Genomic DNA, 17,097 nt, shown 5'->3' with positions numbered 1-17,097 from the left:
CACATAGGATGTACTCCTGGTGGTGCCCAGGTGACCATTTGGGATGCCTGGGATAGAATCTGAATCAGCTGTGCACGAGGCAAGTACCCAAACCTACTATACTATCTCTCCTGCCCCATGCTATCTAATTAAAAAAAATTTAAGTGAGTTTTCAAAATTAAAAAGAAAGGTTGCTGAGTCATTTGCTGTGCCTATGATTCACTTGTTCCTTGTCAGAAGTCAGTCATGGGAAGATGTTAGTCACTTATCTAGGAAGAACTCTACGTTAGTTTTTAGGCTGACCTTTTGCTGGAGAAAGGATAGCGACCATGAAATTTGGAGAAGAAAAGGTTCTTTCATTTGTCCCAGGTTTTTAGTTAGATCTATTTTTATGACCTGATCTGCCCTAAGCAGCTTCATTTTAAAAGCTTATCTTGCTGTATCTCTTGATGCCCTTAGAAATGACTTTTAAGCTATCTTTCCTTGTTTGGAGTTAATGGAATATTGAAAAAGAAATTGAGTTATAACACCATCTGGAGCTTCAGGGACTCCCTAAGGATTGCTTTAACTTTTTGTTTATATTTAAAATTTTAAAAAGTGCCTGTGAGATGTGAGTGGCAGAAGAAAGGCAAAAGTACAGAAATGGATGCCATTTCTCACTTAAATCTCAGATTGCAGCACAAAGTTGTTTCATAGTTCTGGGGACATTTTTTCAAGAGAATGCTTACTGTACTGATAATGCTTCACTGATAATTAAAAAATGGTCAATTTTTAGTTTTATGAAGTGTTAAAGTGCGCAAAAATTGAGTTTTTGATTTTAGAACAAAGTGCATTTTACTAGATGGGAGTTTCTTGAGTTATTTATTTATTTATGTATTTATTTATTTATCTAACTATTTATGGTTTTGGGACAACATGCATTTTACTGGGTGGGAGTCTCTTGAGTTATTTATTTATTTATTTATTTATTTATTTATTTATTTATTTATTTATTTATTTATTTATTTATGGTTTTGGGGCAACATGCATTTTACTAGATGAGAATTTCTTGAGTTATTTATTTATTTATTTATTGTTTTTGGGCCACACCCAGTGATGCTCAGGGGTTACTCCTTGCTATGCGCTCAGAAATCGCTCCTGGCTTGGGGGACCATATAGGATGCTGGGGGATTGAACCAAAGTTCATCCTAGGTCAGCAGCGTGCAAGGCAAACACCCTACCACTGCTCCCCAGCCCCTCTTGAGTTAATTTAAAAAAAAAATGGCATGCAAGCAAGGGATCTCCTTTATCTTTCATTTCTGATTGGGGAAAATAAGGCTACCTTGTCTATTTTTCCAGTATATACAACAGTGATCTTTAAGGACTATTTGGACTAATGTTAGTCTGAATAGCAGTTTTGTTTTATTGCCCCTTTCTTTTTTTTTTTTTTTTGGTTTTTGGTTTTTGGTTTTTGGGTCACACCAGGCGGTGCTCAGGGGTTACTCCTGGCTGTCTGCTCAGAAATAGCTCCTGGCAGGCACGGGGGACCATATGGGACACCCGGATTCGAACCAACCACCTTTGGTCCTGGATCGGCTGCTTGCAAGGCAAACGCCGCTGTGCTATCTCTCCGGGCCCTATTGTCCCTTTCAAAGTAGGAGTTGCTTGAGATTTTATAATGTGGAAATGTTTTATATCCAGTACTATTGACTTTTATTTATTAGATTTTTCCTAACATTCTGCTCTTTACTGCTATTTGATAAAAATGACTTCTTTCTCTAAATGTAACTCACCATGTATATCTTTTATTTATGTGTCTTCCAGTCCATGTGCTCAGACTTGCGCCAATGTATTATGTTGCCCTTGTCCATTTTTACATAAGGTCCTGGAATCTGTCTCTAATCAGTCTTGTCTAAGTCTGAAAAAAATCAGTTTTTAAGTCAATTCCATTTCATTCTGTTCTATTCCCCATTAAAAAGGAAGAATGATATTGAGAGTGGCTTAAGAGATTCTGAAGGTCGTTTTGTTGCATAGCTATTTTCTTTTAGAATCATATTGAACAATGATATCTAAGTAAGCAATCCCTAACCTACTCATGATAGTCTAATGATTTATACCTAAAATGTATCTTTTTTTGTTTTGTTTTTTGTTTATTGTTTTTGGGTCACACCTGGCATCGCTCAGGGGTTCCTCCTGGCTCTATACTCAGAAATCACTCCTGGCAGGCTTGGGGGACCATATGGGATGCTGGGATTCGAACTACAATCCTGCATGCAAGGCAAACACCCTACCTCCACACTGTTTCTCTGGCCGCCGCCCAAAATGTATCTTGACCAACTTTATCAACTGGTCCTTTTCTTTGCAAATTAATAAACTTGTTCTTAATCATGTGAACATAAAAATGTTACCTATTGGGTATTGCCTATCTTGGGTATTTGACCTTTATTTCTCAGAAGAATTATTTAAATATAATGATCATATTAGCATTTTACAATTTGGGAGGAATTTTACCTTTTCTTCTATCTAAGTGGATGTCTAAGAAAATGTGGAGGCAGCAGAGTAGTAGAAAGGGCAGATTTATTCATCTGCCTCCTTCACAGTACTTAAAGTTTGTTCTCTTAGAAAGATGATAACATTTGGTGAGTAATTTTTATTAATGGTCATCATTGAGAAAAAGGATAGCCAAGAATGAAGCTGAGGAGCAAGAGAGATAGTATAGCAAGCACAAAGAATTTATCTTACCACTTTGTCAAAGAAGAAATACAAATGGCCAAAAGGCACATGAAAAAAATGCTCCACATCACTAATTATCTGGGAGATGCAAATCAAAAGAACTATGAGGTACCAACTCACACCACAGAGATTGGCACACATCACAAAGAATGAAAACAAGCAGTGCTGGTGGGGTTGTAGAGAGAAAGGAACTCTTATTCACTGCTGCGGGGAATACCGTCTACTCCAACCTTTATGGAAAGCGATATGGAGGTTCTAAAAAAAAAAAAAACTGGAAATTGAGCTCCCATATGATTCATCTATAGCACTCCTAGGAATATAACCTAGGAACACAAAAATACAATACAAAAGTCCCTTCCTCAAACCTATATTCATTGCAGCACTATTTACAGTAGCTAGACTCTGGAAACAACCAAGATGCTGCTCTTCAACCAATGAATGGCTAAAGAAACTGTGGTACATATACACAATGGAATATTATGCAGCCATCAGGAGAGATGAAGTCATGAAATTTTTCTATACCTGGAATTTATTGTGTTGATTGAAATAAGTCAAAGGGAGAGAGATAGAATAGTCTCACTCATCTATGGGTTTAAGAAAAAATAAAAGAAATTTCTGCAATAGCCAGGTATGGTGTTTGGGGAGGCCCCATGCCGGAGGCCTTCTCCCTAGCCTGGGGAGTGCTGGGAGGTTTGGCAAGCCCCCAGCCATCCCCTTCTTTCTCCCCTGGACTCCATCCAGGCTTTCCCTGGGTGCTGGTCCAGGTAGACTCTATAGGAGTCATCAGGCTTTCCCCCTACCTCTCCCTACACTAATGGGAATGTGCTTTGGGAGGAGGGTGGGCCGTTCTAGCATTGGTTTATGTTGGGAAAGTCACTGGAAATTTTTTCTCCTTGGTCTCCATTTCAAAAACCATGCTGGTGCTAGTGCCCCCACACGTACAGTATATATTGATAGTATTATATGCATATAGTTTATATATGCATAATATCCATCTTGTATTATGACCTTGATACTGCCCTACAAAGCTCATTTCTAATCTTTTACTGCCTCAGTCCCAACCATTATTTCCCCCCATTTACCCATGTAGATGCAGCTCATGACATGAAGCTCAACACATAGAGTGATGAGTGCAGTTAGAGAAATAACTACACTGAAAACTATCATAACAACGTGAATGAATGAGGGAAATAGAAAGCCTGTCTTGAGTACAGATGTGGGTGGGGTGAGGAGGAGGGAGATCTGGGCAATTGGTGGTGGGAATCTTGCACTGGTGAAGGGGAGTGTACTTTGCATGACTGTAATCATACAACTACAATCATGTTTGTAATCACGGTGCTTAAATAAAGATAATTTAAAAAAAAGAAATTTCTGCAATAATTCTCAGAGACAAAGATATGAGGGCTGAAAGGTCCAGCTCACAATATGAAGTTCACCACAGAGTGTTGAGTGCAATTAGAAAAATAACTACACTGAAAACTTTCATAACAATGTGAATGAATGAGGGAAGTAGAAAGCTTGTTTAGGGCCTGGAGAGATATCACAGTGGCGTTTGCCTTGCAAGCAGCCGATCCAGGACCAAAGGTGGTTGGTTCAAATCCCGGTGTCCCACATGGTCCCCCGTGCCTGCCAGGAGCTATTTCTGAGCAGACAGCCAGGAGTAACCCCTGAGCACCGCTGGGTGTGGCCCAAAAACCAAAAAAAAAAAAAAAAAGCCTGTTTAGAGTGCAGGCAGGGGTGGGGGTGGGGAGGAGGGAGATTTGGGACATTGGTGATGGGAATGTTGCATTGGTGAAGGGGGGTATTCTTTACATGACTGAAACCCAACTACAATCATATTTGTAATCAAGGTGTTTAAATAAAGATATTTAAAAAAGATATTTAGGGGCCGGAGAGATAGCATGGAGGTAAGGCGTTTGCCTTTCATGCAGAAGGTCATTGGTTCGAATCCCGGTGTCCCATATGGTCCCCCGTGCCTGCCAGGAGCAATTTCTGAGCACGGAGCCAGGAATAACCCCTGAGCACTGCCGGGTGTGACCCAAAAACCACACAAAAAAAAATAAAATAAAAAAAATAAAAAAATAAAAAAATAAATAAAAAAGATATTTAAAAGACACAAAAAATTGAAATATAAAAATATATCACAACTTTTAAATGTTAAAAGAAAAGAACTTGTCTTACATAAAGCCTACCTGGGTTTGATCCCAGCATATGGTCCACCCAAATCTACTAGGTGTGATTCCTGAACACAGCTATGTGTGGGGACCTCCCATAAACAACAACAAAACCCAGTAAGGCAGAAACTTCTGCAGTTCTGGAATGAAGGTGGTGGTGACATTTAATAAAGGTGGTGTTTTTCATTTTTGAAATGAACACTGAATATTCCAGATTGAGATTTGGATATATATTTCTTACAACTTTCATAATTAATACACATTTATTAAGTGACTCAATGTGAAACATGTTTTGTTGTGGTATTATATATTATATATAATTCATATATGCCTCTTTGGGCATTTGTGGTTGAAAGTGAGCAAAACAGAATGAATGCTCATTAGTATTAGACATAATATACATATTTTTATTGTTTACAATATGTGAATTCAGGAGCATCCATAGCTTGGTCTGAGGAAAATTGATTAATTTAGCAGGTTAGTTACTGTTGTGTTTCATTTACTTATAGTTATTTGGGTAAGTTTTTGTGAAGAAGGCAAAGTTTGAGAGGATTTAATGGCATCAGGTTGAAAGATTAGTTAACTGAGAGCAAAAGAAACTGTATGAGAGCCAAAGAGTAAGGGATAGAGTGATGGGCTGGGTATAAAAAAAATGAGTATTAGATACATTTTGATGAAGAAAGGATCTATAGTTAGTGACAGAAATGTGAAACTCAGGGAGTTCAATAGACTGATGTGATTTTCCTGCAAAAGCTTATGAAAAGATTATGTCATGCAGAGGGAAAAGAACTAAGTATTGTTTCTCTCAAGACTTCCACCATTTATTCAGAATTGAATGACACTAATTTAAGCATACCATTGTTTTTCTGGCACCATGTGATCCCGTATGTGCTACCATTTGGGACGCTGAGGGATCGAACTGCGGTTCGTTCTAGGTCAGCTGTGTGCAAAGGCAAATGCCTTACCACTGTGCCACCACTCTGGCCCCAACTACATGCATTTTAATTTTGTTTTTATTTTATTTCTTGGGCCACAACCAACAATGCTCAGGGACTCTGTGCTCAGGGATCATCCGAGGGGACCATATGCAGTTCTAAGGATCAAAGCTATGTCAGTCACATATAAGGCAAGCACCTTAATCCCTGTACTATCTTTCTGACCCCTGTGGCTTAGCATTTTATTATAAAGTTTTAGATAAAGTAATTAATGTAACAAAGGACTTGGTTAAATAAAACTTGTGCAAAGGAGTATATCCTCTCAAACAGCCTGGATTTCAAAGCTATCTCTGGAAGCCATAACTTCCAGAAAATTTCCCTCCATCTCCAGACTGGATTGTGTCATTTTAATGCTATAACACATGAATCAAAGGAAAGGAGAAAATTATTCTGATCCCGATTATCATTTGAGAAGGTTCAAAGAGATGAACTTTTAATGAGACTTTGGTATACTTATTTGCCTAGGAAAATCATTGAAGTAGTTGACCTAATTTCCATTGGTTTTTTGATATCATTAGATTACAACATTTCTTCAAGTGAAGGTAATTTATGGAATCTTCTGATAAGATCGCCTACATTTCAACAGCTTCCTACTGCATTTAGATACAGGCCAACATATCTTTTGCTTGAAACTAGAGGTCACAGCAATAATGAATTAGTTCTAAATGACTCTTCCAGGGTTGCTTTGGCTAGATTGGTGAGAGGAGCTTTGTTCATTGAGCATCAGCACACACAAAGGCTGCCAAAGAGAAAATGGAAATGCCAAAGAAAAATGATGGTGGAATTTTGAAGACTAATGAGAAAGAGTGAGGTTTTATCAACCTCATGTTCACCCCCCCCCACCTTTTCCCCCCCTCTAGATGGGGCTTAAAAGACAGTACAGTGCGTAGGGCACTTGCCCTTCTTGAGGCTGACCCAGGCTCAATCCTGGATATCCCATATGGGCCTAGAGCACTACCAGAAGTAACACCTGGGGCTGGAGAGATAGCATGGAGGCAAAGTGTTTGTTTGCCTTGCATGCAGAAGGATGCAGGTTCGAATACCAGCATCCCATATGGTCCCCCAAGCCTTCCAGGAGCAATTTCTGAGTATAGAGCCAGGAGTAAGTCCTGAGCAGTGCTGGGTGTGACCCAAAAACCAAAAAAAAGAAAAAAAAACACAACAACGAAGTAATACCTGAGCATTTATTGCTGTGTGTGGCCAAAAACCAACCAACCAAACAAACAAACCCAGACTTACACTCAAACAAAAGAAGTATAGCAGAGTAGCAGAGCTTTGATTTTATCTGAATGTCAACTCATAAATAGTATTTATCTTACCACCCTCTTTTAGAAAAAACTATATCTTCAATTTGAAGGGCTCCAGGTAAAGTAAAGGAAGTTAAAACTCAACCTTGGAGTTTATAAAGAAATTAGAACAAATACTCTACCATTTAGTTTGATATCATTTGTAAAGTAGTAGCGTAACAATGAAAAATGACTGGTCAGATCAAATCTATTTCCTTATAGAACAAGACTCAGTGACAAAGGTGAAATATTAAGTTATCCTTTCTTAATTTCAGTAAACTTTAGATTCTGACTCATGGGATATTCTTTAAGAAAAGCAGCTTTTTCATGAATATAAGCAGTTTCATAAGGAAAAAGATTATAATAATTTTTTAAAAACCCTTACTTTCATTTTCTCAAATTAATTGCTTTCCTTTGTTACCAGATGTTTTTAATGGTTCCATCAAATTTTATTGATAATATCATTTTTAGAACCATTCTCTTACTGTGGGAAACTTGAATGATTTTTAAGTTACTTTTTATTATAGTTACAACTAAGAACATCTCATTTTTTGTTTTTCTTTTTTTATTTCCCCTTTTTTCCTTCTTCTTTCCTTTGATAGGATACTGAAGATTTCTTTGCATTCTTTATACTGCTAGGTACATGCCTATGATTTTTTCCTTAGGGGTTGACTTGACTAATTATGTAAATATTTTGAAATATATGTAACCCAATTGATACCAAATTTTATTATGTATTTTTTAAGCCCTAGTTTTGTTTTTTTGTTTTGTTTTTTGTTTTTTTGGTTTTTGGTTTTTGGTTTTTGGTTTCTACGTGCCATGTTGGGTTTCATTGATTAGGATACCAAATTTTATTATGTATTTTTTAAGCCCTAGTTTTTTTTTTTGTTGTTGTTGTTCTTTTTTGTTGTTTTTTGGTTTCTATGTGCCATGTTGGGTTTCATTGATTAGGAAGAGTGCACAGCTGTGGAGCGAAGCAGAGCAGTAGTGCTCTTCTGTCTCTGTCTCTCAGGGTTGGGTCAGCTCACCTGGCCAGCAATAGGGTCCCATGGGCAGTCAAAAGGCAGGGTCTTACTCTGGTCTTCTCCCTCAGGGCTGAGCAACTCACCTGGCCAGCGATGGGGTCTTGTGCACAGGATAATGGCAGGGGCCTTTCTCTAGTCTTCTTCCTCAGGGTGGGTCCTGCTCACCTGATGGAAAATGGGGTTCTATGGGCTGTCAAAAGGCAGGGGCCTTTCTCTGATTTTCTCCCTTAGGGTAGGGTGAGCTTACCTGGCCAACAATGGGGTCCTGTGTACAGGCAAATGGCAGGCCTGTATCTTTTCTTTTCTTTTCTTTTCTTTTCTTTTCTTTTCTTTTCTTTTCTTTTCTTTTCTTTTCTTTTCTTTTCTTTCTTTCTTTCCTTTCTTTCCTTTCCTTTCCTCCTTTCCTTTCCTTTCCTTTCCTTTCCTTTCCTTTCCTTTCCTTTCCTTTCCTTTCCTTTCCTTTCCTTTCCTTTCCTTTCCCTTTCCCTTTCCCTTTCCCTTTCCCTTTCCCTTTCCCTTTCCCTTTCCCTTTCCCTTTCCCTTTCCCTTTCCCTTTCCCTTTCCTTTCCCTTTCCCTTTCCCTTTCCCTTTCCCTTTTCCCCTTTCCCCTTTCCTTTCTTTTTTCTTTCTTTCTTTTCTTTCTTTCTTTTTCTTTCTTTCTTTCTTCTTTCTTCTTTTTCTTTTCTTTCTTTCTTTCTTTCTTTCTTTCTTTCTTTCTTTCTTTCTTTCTTTCTTTCTTTCTTTGTTTCTTTCTTTCTTTCTTCTTCTTTTTCTTCTTCTTTTCTTTCTTTCATTTTTTGCTTTTTGGGTCACACCCGGCAGCGCTCAGGGATTACTACACCTGGCAGGCTCGTGGGACCATATGGTATTCGAACTACCGTCCCTCTACATGCAAGGCAAACACCCTACCTCCATGCTATCTTTTCGACCCATGGCCTGTTTTTTAATTTTTTATCTTTATTTAGTATTTCTTTTGTACAGTTCTGTAAATTGACATTTTACTCTATTTTCTGAGATTTTTTTTAACCATCACAAAAGATTAAATTGTTTTATAAAAATTGTTTTGTAAATTAAAATGAGAGAGGGTTGGTATCACACCTGGTGATCCTTAGAGGCTAGTCCTGGCTTTGTGATCAAGGGTCACTCCTTATATGTAGAACTGGGGATCAAACTGGAGTTGGCTGCATACAAGGCAAATGCCTTAATTTTTATGTACTATCTCTCTGACCCTTGGGTATTCTCCTTTTTTATTTATTTATTTTTTTTGCTTTTTGGGCCACACCCAGTGACACTCAGGGGTGACTCCTGGGTCTGAGCTCAGAAATCGCTCCTGGTTTGGGGGTGGGGAGACCATATGGGATGCTGGGGGATTGAACCATGGTCTGTCTTAGGTTAGTGTGTGCAAGGCAAACACCCTACCGTATGCACCACCACTTTGGCCCCTTTTTTAATGTTCTTTACTCCAAACTTGGAGACATCTGGGAAAGATTTCACACAGCTTAGAAATTACTTAGAAAAAGGATCTGGCAGATGTTCTGTGCATCCAAGTTGTAGTGAGCTGTCAGCCATCTCTGTGTCATTGCATATCAATTTAGCTTCTCTCCCCAGTTTTAGATGAGATTGTTTTGTTGTTGTTGAGTTTTGTAAGTGCTGTCATACATAATAGCCTTTTATCTGATGTATGGTATGCAAATACTTTCTGCCATTCAATAGGGTGCCTTACTTTCAGTATAAATTTTCTTTGGCTAAAATCTTTTTAGCTTGATATAATCTCATTCTTTTGTTTTTGTTTTTTGTTTGTTTTTTGGGCCACACCATTTGACGCTCAGGGGTTACTCCTGGCTAAACGCTCAGAAATTGCCCCTGGCTTGGGGGGACCATATGCCGGGGGATCGAACCATGGTCCTTCCTTGGCTAGCGCTTGCAAGGCAGACACCTTACCTCTAGCGCCACTTCACCGGCCCCTCTCATTCATTTTTTTAAATGTCTTTTCCAAATTGGCAAAGAATTATTAAAGGAACCTCTAAGACCTGTATCCTGGAGAATTCTGGCTGTTTTCCTTAATTTATTTTATGGATTCTGGTCTAATATTGAGGTCCTTAATCCACTCTGATTTTTTTTTTTTTTTGAGGATTGCTTGATGTGAGATATGGATCTAGCACTTTTTTTTTTCATGTGACTATCCAATTTTTATAGCATCTTGTTAGGAGGCTTAGATTTCTTGCACCCAGCTCTTTTGTTATAAATTAACTTTTCACATATCTGAGATTTACCTCTGGACTCTCAATTCCATTTCATTAGTCTGAGAATCTGCCTTTATTTCACACTTTTTTTTTTAATTACCATAGCTTTAGAATATAATTTAAACTTAGGAACTACAATTATTTGCTTCCACTCCCCTCTCCCCAAATTGCTTTGACTGTTATTCATGGAGTTTTATTCTTCCACACTAAACTTAAGTAGAACTTATTCTTAGTCCTTGAAAACTGCCATAAAAATTTTGATGAAGACTGCTTTGAATCCATATTATGCTTTTCGGCATAATGGACATCTTAACAATGTCAATATTCCCAATCCTTTAACATTGAACCTTTTCCCATTTCCTGGTGTCATCTTGTATTTCTGTTAGTGGTGCTGTTACTTTTCATTATATGTCTTTTAATATTATTTTACAGATGACTTTGGCCTTGTACAATTAAATATGTAGAAAGGAAAACACTTTCTTTCTCTCTGCAAATTAACTTGGTTTAGTTTGAAATTTGGTTTAAAGTTGGTGCTTCCCTGGAACTATGTACTAATATGGAGTTTCCTGGAACTTATTAAAGAAGTTTAATTATAATTTTTGGGGGATCTTCATTTAATGATTATGAGGAAGTAGAGAGTTGAATGTAGTTACTACTGGCTCTCTTCCTTGGAGGTTAATCCCTTAGGGATGTCAAGGGACCAAATGGTGCTGGAGATCAAGCCTGGGGCTCTACAGTCAAAGCATACACTCTCATTGTGTTATCTCCCTGGTATTTTAATATTTATTTAAATATTTTATATTTACAATTAAACATTTTCCTCCTGGTTTTATTCTAAATCCTAAATGGAGACTTGCTGGAACATATGAACTCTCTTTAACCATCATTCTAGAACCCTTCACTAATACCTGAGGTATTTATTGTCTCTGTGACCAAAATACAATGGATACAATTAGTTAATTTTTATTTCTTCCTTTTGATTTCTCAGAGTGAACCTTTAAAATTGTGTGCATATTTGAGAGAAAACATTTATTAGTGATTAAATCCTTGTTATACTTATTTATTAATTTTAGTAAATGGAAATAAGTATCTTGGATAATGGTAGAAGTATGCATAGCTCCTGAGACCTTCCTCATTTTTATACCATTTTTCCCCTTTTACCTCTCTTGATCGTCCAAAAGCACCCTGTCTACTGTACCACTGCTTCAGCCCCACAATTTTAGTTACCTCTGCCTTCTCTGAGGATGTATGTACTTTCACTTTAATAAATCTTGTCATGATTAAGTACAAGGTTGCTTTAAGGAGCCAATTTTCTGGGAGTAAGAGTACATACAAAAATGTGGTAACCAGCAGCAGGGAAGAGGCAGTTTAAAGACAACTGTTCTCTTTCTAATCAGGAATCAGTTGCAAGCAGCTGGTTCCTTTTTAACACTTTAACCAGTTAATGTGAGTTTATTATGCTGGCAGCATTTTTTTCTAACTGGCATTTTCTTTTGTCTATATGTTCAAAAGGTGGGGCCAGGGTTGGAGAGATAGCATGGAGGTAGGGCATTTGCCTTACAGGCAGAAGGACAATGGCTCGAATCCTGGCATCCTATATGGTCCCCTGTGCCTGCCAGAAGCGATTTCTGAGCATAGAGTAGAGCCAGGAGTAAACCCTGAGCACTGCTGGGTGTGACCCAAAAACAAAAACAAAAACAAAAAAAAAAGGAGGGGGGCAGAGTGATAGCATAGCAGGTAGGGCACTTGCTTTTCATGCAGCCAACCTGGGTTTGACTCCTGGCATTCTGCATGGTCCTTGAGCCCACCAGGAGTGATTTCTGAGCACAAAGCCAGGAGTAACCCAAGAGCACTGCCAGGTATGACCCAGAAATCAGTTTTTTAAAAAAATGTTGTTCTTCCTCTGGTTATTAGTCAGGATGCCCACTCTGGCAGTTGTCCAAAACAGAAGTTTCTAAACTAATTTGTCCTACCATCTCCTTTTCAGGGGGAAAAATAAGTCACTTAGCTCGGGTTTGGAAATCTACCTTCTTTAAGTGAACAGGTGGAAAGTATTCTCCACTTCCACATGAGTCTACCCCTTCCCACTTCCCCCATTGTTCCAGTGTCTCAAGTAGACAGTTTCACCCACTTTGGGAAACATGGGCTTAAAAAATAACTTTTCTGAAACATTTTTGTATATCCTCTAATATTCTTCCTTATTTCTGCCTCTCTTCTCCTGACTCCATTAGCATATATCCTAAACTGCTATGTTGAAGAAGACTATCACATCATGATGGGACAGGGCCTGATTTATCATCAAGAACAGCATAAACTCCAAGTGCTTGTATTAAGTTGCTTTGCTAATACAGCATCTAGCATAATCCAGAGAAGGATTTGTTTGTCTTGGTTCATCTTTTTTATCCTGGTGATTGGCTGACAACCTCATCTGTTCTTACTCGGTTGACTTTAAGTTTGAAGCTCACTGAAACTACCTACAAGCATACTTTAGAACTCACCTTTCCTCTGATAGTGTTTCTCTGATCTGATTCTACCCATTTTCTGTCTTTTGAGAAGTCCTCAATTTTGTGATCTTCTTAGTACTCTTTCTTGGCATTCACTGAAATTCTGAATTCATTCTCTTATATTTTGATGGAGGCTTTTCAAGCAGTGCTCAGGACCTGGTGGTCTCCTAGTGATAACTCTGCCAATTGGGCCAGGTAGTTTCATGCTAGGCAAAACAAAGGACTTCATTTGAATCAGCAGTGTTGGCAACAGGGCCACAGCTGGTGGTTCTTGGGGTCTCCAGAGGTATACCTGGCTGTGACTGTGTTTGGTCTTGGAAGACCACGTGATGATGATCCTAGCACATGACAGGCATGCATGCCTACCCACTGAGCTGTCTCTTGACCTCTAAAATATTTTATTTATTTATTTTTTAAATTTAGGATGGGAAGAAGTTTAAACAATTCAACATTATTATTTTTTTTTTGTTTTGTACAGAGGGAGGGGGGAAGCCTGAGGACCACTAAGAATCTACCTGAACCCACTTCTGGCCATCTGAGCTGGCACTCAGGGAAGGCCTGGAGTCAGGGGAAAAAGATAAGGGCAGCTGGGGGCCTGCCAAGCCTCCCAGCACTCCCCAGGTTAGGGAGAAAAGCTCTGGTATGGGGCCTCCCCAAACCCTATACCTGGTAAGAGCTGGTCTCCAGAATCAAAGAGGAAACCGGAAGCCAGATGTCTGCCTGCCATCCTCCCCATGCACCTCCCCCCTGGAGTACAGAGGGAGGGGGGAAGCCTGAGGACCACTAAGAGTCCACCTGAACCCACTTCTGGCCATCTGAGCTGCCACCCAGGGAAGGCCTGGAGTCAGGGGAAAAAGACAAGGGCGACTGGGGGCCTGCCAAGCCTCCCAGCACTCCTCAGGCTAGAGATAAGGGCCCCGGTATGGGGCCTCCCCAAACCCTATACCTGGCAAGAGCTAGCTGTTTCCTAATTTTTAGATTATTAGAGGAGCCATCTTGATTTCTGTAAATATGGGTGTGTACTGCAAAATTACTCCATGATAAGGCTCTAGATTGCTTCTTACAATGTGTAGAAATGGAATTCAGGGGCTACAAGATAAGCGTGGCTGTGGAGTGTAGCAACCATGCTTTTCAGGTGTGGGTCCTGGAGAGATTACAGTCCTTGGTGTCTGTAGGCTGGCTCAGCAGAAAAGAGGCAGAGAGCATGGCCACTGTTCTTTATAAGTCTCTGGGTTCCCAATCACACGGCAGGAATTGGCCCACCTTCGTTGGGCGGGGACATCTTACCGGGTGGGGGTCCTGGAGAGATTACAGTCCTTGGTGTCTGTAGGCTGGCTCAGCAGAAAAGAGCATTTTTTCCTATTTTCATGTAAACTAATTTGTTTCTCTTTTTGTTACTTCTTTCATTTGAGCATGGGGATTTAAGGTCTCAGCTATATGTAGTCTCTATAACCAGTTTTTTCAAATAATGGTTATATAATAGATGGTAGTATGAAATATTCATGAAGAACTATAATTTTTAAGTGGCTTTTTTAAAAAAAAAGTATATATAATGCTATAATTTTTAAATTTATAAACATTTTTTATCTTCCATATAATCTTGAAGCAGAAGTTGGGAATCAGAAAAATGAGAACATTCATCTTTTGGCTCTTGTTAAACATGGAAAATATCTTTTCAATAAATTCTGTTATTAGTGTAAGTTTGAAATGGGAGCCAAATAGCAGTAGAAAGTCTGGTTTCCCATACACATAATTTCACATTTTCCTTGTGGAAGTTACATTGTTTTAGGTCTGGATTTTTTTGTTTTGTTTTGTTTTGTTTTTCCCATAAGGATGATGTGGGATAAGGAGTTCTGAAATGGTGTTGAGGTGGCATTGAGGGAGCCTTTCTGATAATTATTGGCCAACTAAGCCATTGGTTCATTGTTTGCCAAGGATGCATGTTACTCAGCTCTGCTGTGCTGAAGACTATCCAATTTACCCTATCCAAACTTGGAGTCTACTCCTGGCTAGGTGCTTAGAAAACTATGCAGTATTGGGGATCAAACTGGGGTTGACCGCATGTAAATCTTAACACTTAACTTTAAATAACACGTAATTTTTGTACTCTCTCTTCAGCTCTAGAATTGATGTTTTACTTGTTTGATTTGATTAGTAATAAATAATAGTTTTGTGTACACAAAGTCAGAATAAAAGGAGCCAACTAGATCTGAAAGGAGATGAACTTCAACTAGGACTGATAAATTAGTTTTGGGTTTTTTTGTTTTTGTTTTTTGTTTGTTTTTGGGCCATACCAGGTGACGCTCAGGGGTTACTCCTGGCTATGCGCTCAGAAATCGCTCCTGTCTTGGGGGAACCATGCTGGGGGATCGAACCTTAGTCCTTCCTAGGCTAGCATGGGCAAGGCAGACGCCTTACCACTGGTGCCACCGCTCCGGCTTCTAGTTTTGTTTTTAACATAAAACATCTCTCCTTCTTTCCCTACCACCCGCCCTTCTAATGAAGAAATGTAAGATCAGAGTTTGTTAGATACTTAGTCAGAAGCTAGTAGTAGTGAGTTTGGGAACTGCAATGAAATTTTTCTGATTTCAAAGTCCCTGTTTCCAAAATAAGCAGTAGCCTACAGTCTAGGAGATCAAGCAGAACCCATTAGCAGCCTCCGTGTTTAGAAACTAGAGGAAGTCATGGTGTTAAGGCACAGATGTTTGTCTTTTGAGGTCTAGAGTGCTCCTGCTATAACAGGAGGCCATATATGCTGCATAACCTGTTGGAGGGATTTCAAGGATCTAGTATCATCTTGTTTATGATTCTGTCTGGAGCAGTTGCAGGTCTGAAGGCAAAAGTTGAATAGGGTTTCTTATACCATTCCTGAAGAGTAAGAATTTCTACTCATCTTGCCAGATAGAAAGTTATTCTCTAATAACGTTTAACTTGTTTCTGAAGCATTTTCATTTTAATAGAGGAGTTACTAATAGAAATAGGCATTACTAAATAGGAGTTTTTAATAAAAATAGAAATTACTAATAGAAATATAGAAATAGGTTACTACCCCCCCCCCGTGCCTGCCAGAAGCTATTTCTTTTCTTTTCTTTCTTTTTTTTTTTGTGCGTATTCTGTTCATCTTCTATGTCCCTATGGTTCTACGGCAAGAGTTTTGCCCAGGGCCCGGAGAGATAGCACAGCGGCGTTTGCCTTGCAAGCAGCCAATCCAGGACCAAAGGTGGTTGGTTCGAATCCTGGTGTCCCATATGGTCCCCCGTGCCTGCCAGGAGATATTTCTGAGCAGACAGCCAGGAGTAACCCCTGAGCAACGCCGGGTGTGGCCCAAAAACCAAAAACCAAAAAAAAAAAAAAAAGAAATAGGTTACTAATAGAAATAGACAGCAGGAAGAATCATTCAGGGTGGGTGGGGATATAGATTGAGAATTTCCTCCTCAGTTTTTTTTTCTCAGAATTTTTTCAAATTGGAAAGATTAAATCATGAATTTCAACTAGGCAAGAAGGGACTGGAGGCTAATTTTAATGGTTGGAATGCATGCTTGGCATTTGAGTTTCCTGGGTTCTGATCTCCAGCACTGCTTGCGTGAACACTTTTGGCAGCAACCTCTGAGCACCACTGAATGACCCTAATTCCAAAACCAACAAAAAACTTTAATATAAGGAGTTCTTATATTTCCTTCATAGTTTTGTCCTCTTGAATTAACTTTTAAACTATATAGTAAGGAAATTAAAAATACTAGTTGGGCTGGAGAGATAGCACAGTGGCGTTTGCCTTGCAAGCAGCTGATCCAGGACCAAAGATGGTTGGTTTGAATCCCGGTGTCCCATGTGGTCCCCCGTGCCTGCCAGGAGCTATTTCTGAGCAGACAGCCAGGAGTAACCCCTGAGCACTGCCGGGTGTGGCCCAACCCCCCCCCCAACAAAAAAAATACTAGTTAAGGTAATATGTTTATAATAATGTTTACACTTATAGTCTTGGATACAGTTACCTCAGTACACCAGAGCGCCATGATCCCTCACACTCAGAATGGAACATTTTTTATATAAAATAAAATTTAAATTTATTATAATTTCTATTTGCTAAAGCATTACAGCACAATTTTGAAATATGAAAAAGATAAATATATAGTTTTTACCTTAGGGAACCTTGGCATTTTCATATGAAAAGTGAGAAGCCTT

At 39.0% G+C, this 17,097-nt stretch overlaps 1 protein-coding gene across 4 annotated transcripts in view; it reads left to right on the top strand.

Moving 5' to 3' along the window:
* FRMD5 (FERM domain containing 5) overlaps positions 1 to 17,097 on the top strand; it is a 383,704-nt gene that overhangs the window by 81,809 nt on the left and 284,798 nt on the right. The gene's annotated exons all lie outside the window — the stretch shown is intronic.

Source organism: Suncus etruscus, chromosome 10 (genome assembly GCF_024139225.1).
Source record: "Suncus etruscus isolate mSunEtr1 chromosome 10, mSunEtr1.pri.cur, whole genome shotgun sequence".
In the NCBI taxonomy this organism is placed as follows: domain Eukaryota; kingdom Metazoa; phylum Chordata; class Mammalia; order Eulipotyphla; family Soricidae; genus Suncus; species Suncus etruscus.
This window is presented reverse-complemented; position numbering and strand designations above follow the sequence as displayed.